The 4206-nt window shown below is 36.0% G+C and overlaps 1 non-coding gene across 1 annotated transcript; it reads left to right on the forward strand.

Moving 5' to 3' along the window:
• Positions 1 to 2260: 2260 nt before the first annotated feature.
• LOC126053792 (U1 spliceosomal RNA) lies at positions 2261 to 2423 on the forward strand. Its single transcript, XR_007510474.2, has one exon. It is a non-coding gene; the product is annotated as a U1 spliceosomal RNA (small nuclear RNA).
• Positions 2424 to 4206: the final 1783 nt, after the last annotated feature.

Genomic DNA, 4206 nt, shown 5'->3' on the forward strand with positions numbered 1-4206 from the left:
GTGTTTACTGTGTTTTTAAATCAAATTCCTACATGCAATAATAATTATATCATGTAAAAATAGTAGTAAATATTTTTTTAGTTTTTTTTTTAAAGAAGACCGCTGGTTCTGCCTGAGATATTTTTTTTTAATTAATTGTCTATATCTGCGTTAAGTATAAGTACATGTTAAACCTAATCTAATAAAAACAAGCCGCTTGAGTATTAACACAAGTCTATATTTTTTACTGATTACTGATAAGTACAGATTTTAATGCACTGTTATTATTAAACACGTCTATCTCTACATACTAACTAATTTAATTCACAAATAAATCTTGATCTTCCATACACAAGCGGTAGGCAGTTCCTAATTTTAGATAGCCCAAATTGAGAGTGAAAATAAATGATAATCGATTAATATCTGTGTCGAATTCGTGATCGAAATATGCGATGGACCGATACAGAGTTACGCAATATCATGGGTTACTGGCTTAGGTATAACTTCTGTATAGTATTTGCCGATTATCTAGATTATTTCCTAACTATTTTTAGTTTAAACTGGAAAATACTGAAATTAGTTTTTTAGTGTTATTTTACTTTCGTTCGTTATTGTTACGTTAACAGTTGTAAAAAGTAGTTGTTGTGTCGTTGATCGATTGTCTATTCCATTGATGATTGTCATACTTGGTGTTGATCAAACCTCAAGAGTTAGCTCAGTTGAAGTCGCGCTCATCTCAGGGACTGTATTTAAGAACACAGTAACAGGATTTGTATATTCCGTCATTGTACAGATGGCCCATTCATGTAAAGCACTGGTACTCAGCTGTATCCGGTTAGACTGGAAGCCAACCCCAACATAGTTCGGAAAAGGCTCGGTGGATGATGTACAGATAGAACAGTTTTTTGGTTAATTTAAATTATTCACGGTTGATCGAAGCAATTTCCACCGACCTCAAGCAAAATCACGATAACAACAAAGATATTGACTGCCGTAGAGATTAGAACTTCAGATTCTAATCTTATATTAACGCACCTTGTTTCTAACCACAATTACAATACATATGTAACAAATAAGCTTTTATTTGATACATATTGTATGTAAGTCCCATGACCGCGGTGAACGTAATGTCACGCCAAGCCAAAGGTTAGCTTACCATTCGCCCAAGGAATGTCCGATCCAATTGCAATTTAAGCCTACCTAAATGCACTTACATTAGTATGCAACGAGTTTTGCTAGTTCTTATACGAGTAGATACCTAAGCATATACGTGTACCTTGTTTTAGTAAGTGTGCAAACATATGAATTTAGATGATTTATTCTTAGACAGTGTTTTGTTTTTCTAATAGCGCTTCCAGCTTCTAGCTCTGCCCATGAGAAATAACTACTTGTTAACTAAGTACAATTTCAGTTCGAAAATTGTTAGCAAAGGATATTTAGTTGGAAGCTATGTACTTACTCACTTATCGTTCCTAAATAAAATAAAGCCTTATGTCTAACAGATAGATAAAATAAATATTAATAAAATAAATTAGTAGTTTCAAAAGCTTTAAAGAACAATAAAAAGAACAATACATCCTCTTTATAATGCTAGTATAGAAGTAAAGATTGTATGGTGTAAGTACTGATAGATAGATTAAAATAGATTTAACATTATAAACTATCTTAACTATCCCTTTCAGAAGCTGACTGTACTAACTTGGTATCTAATTACTTCGGGAAAACACATCCCTTATTCCCTTGCATATTCCTAATAACCTATGCATACCTACATATACAGACGTAGGTCTTCGACAGTCGAGTAAAGAGGCAAACTTTCATTCATGCAACCTCTTTAAAAAATATTGATAATAGCAACTGCATAAGAATTGATCGCCTACGCACGCCCCCACAGTCTAGACTTAGGATTATTAGGTACTTACTTACTCAATTGTTGACAGACCACTTTACTGCTAAGATTATGTAGCAATTTTTATTTTATCACTCGATCAAATGATATCGAATGCAAATTGTTTATCCATCAATATCGTACCTAGCAATTATCAAAATCTATTGATCTCTTAAATAACACTGGTATGAAAAACCAAACTATATACGAAATAACTTACAATTTTGTTCGATGGAAAAGAGACGGTGAGCAGTGGTTTTTCTGGTAGCGTCGCGGCGCTGTTAGTTCCGATTTCATCACTAGATGGCGTTGAACAAAAGGGCCCCAAAGCTGAATCGCGGTGTTAAGATTCTCCGCCGTTGAACGACCCTCGCGTGTAACTTTGTTAAAATCATACTTACCTGGCGTAGGGGACACCGTGATCAAGAAGGCGGTTCCCCCAGGGCGAGGTCCAACCATTGCACTGCGGATGGGTTGACCCCTGCGATTATCCCTAATGTGGATAATTCGGACGCGTTATTTTTGGTAGTGGGGACTGCGTACGCGCCGTCCCCTCAGATATCCCTTAAATTAAGTTGGAATATACATTGTGACTATGTGTCAAAAAACGTAATGGTGTATTGTACCGAGTTAATTCCTTCTAATAGAGATTTAAAAATGTATCATGTATGCAACGCAATCCCAATTATATAAAAATTAATAACAAGTTACAATAATTAAAAAGTCACGCTAATTTTATTAATAGCAGGTGGCAGGGCGGTAAATTAATCCGATACCTTATCTCTGATTGCGATAAATGTTTATACACTAGGCAATTCTCATTTTTCGTGATCGTGCCCACACAAACCTCCCAGTCTCTCGTAAAATACAATTATACAAGCCAAAACCACCAACATCCGTAAAACAACGCCCTACTAAATCTATAACAATAATTAATCTACAATTTATACGACCATAATGACCACATAATTTACATACAATGAAAATCGCCCTTATGACCTAGAAAATAGGAGTTATAATACGGATTTTAATGAAACGAGAATGTGCCACGATAATGTCTTGAAGGACCTTGGGTTTTGAAAGTGCTTGCAGTAACCGGAACATAGACGTACTTACCCGTATTACGTTCCAGGAAAAGTCGAGAACATAAAAAGTGATATTTTAATATTAACCTTCATCATACCGTTACGGGATCTAGAGTAATGGGCTGATAACATGCAACATTGGTCAAATTGTTCTTGTACAATGACGGCTATTACCACCTATTACTGAGTTCATAATATGTAGCCATGTAGGTATTAATAAAACACCACTGCTCCTGTGCGAATTCCTACGCGATAACTTAGAAAAAACGTTGGTACCTACAAATCTAACTGAGGAAGAAGAGGACAAACAAATGAATTGCAAAAGCAAACCAAAGCTAAATAGGAACTTAGTACCTAAATGCATAAATCACGTATTTGTGCTTACCTAAATAAAGATAAAAATACAAAAGTAATCTTTACTGTGTTCAATATTATTCTTTTCACACTTGGATATTGCAGTCAGAAGTTGTTTGATATTTGTAGCAAAAGAAACGGGTCTGATTTTATTGGTCAGGCTGATACTAAGCGCCCACTCCCGGCCGCTATCCCACTACTGCCCGATACGGGGACTTTTGGCTGCTGGGTTTCCCCCCTGGCCCGATTCGCCCCTCCTTAGTAGACCTGCATCCCCCAGACTCCTCCGGGGGATCCATATCAATACCAGGCTTAGTGTGGACGTCCAGTCAACATGGGCCACTTAGCACCAGGACCCCCGACCTCAAACCATCCTCCGGTCCCGACCTCCGAGAAGCCGGATTACAGGAGACGCCACGCTCCCAGTCGAAAGTACTGCCGAAATATACCTACACTTTCTAGTAATTGGTCGATTATTCAAATCTTATAAAATTTTACGTTTAAATGTACAACTTTTGTACATTTTGACCACTTTTTGCATTGTATGATTTTTTATTTCCGTTTTGATTTCAGGACTTTTTCATAAAATATCAAACGCAATAGCACCGCCATCTAACATTTTTCAATGCAATCTAAATAAGCCGGTTCTACTTGAAGAGTCAAACGTTTAAGAATAGATGGCGCTATCCTCAAGTTCTTCAAAACATTTGGATATCAAATTGGCTTTTCTTTAATTAGATTTCTTTTTAAAGTCCCATAAATAAGCATATTATTTAATAACCGATTATTGCTGTCAAATTATGGAATAACAAACTAATTAGATTACCTATAAAATGTTACGATTATAAAAAATGTTTGGAAATGAAACCAACACGTTTGACAACCGACACAGCTGTTCAA

Source organism: Helicoverpa armigera, chromosome 3 (assembly GCF_030705265.1).
Source record: "Helicoverpa armigera isolate CAAS_96S chromosome 3, ASM3070526v1, whole genome shotgun sequence".
Lineage (NCBI taxonomy): Eukaryota > Metazoa > Arthropoda > Insecta > Lepidoptera > Noctuidae > Helicoverpa > Helicoverpa armigera.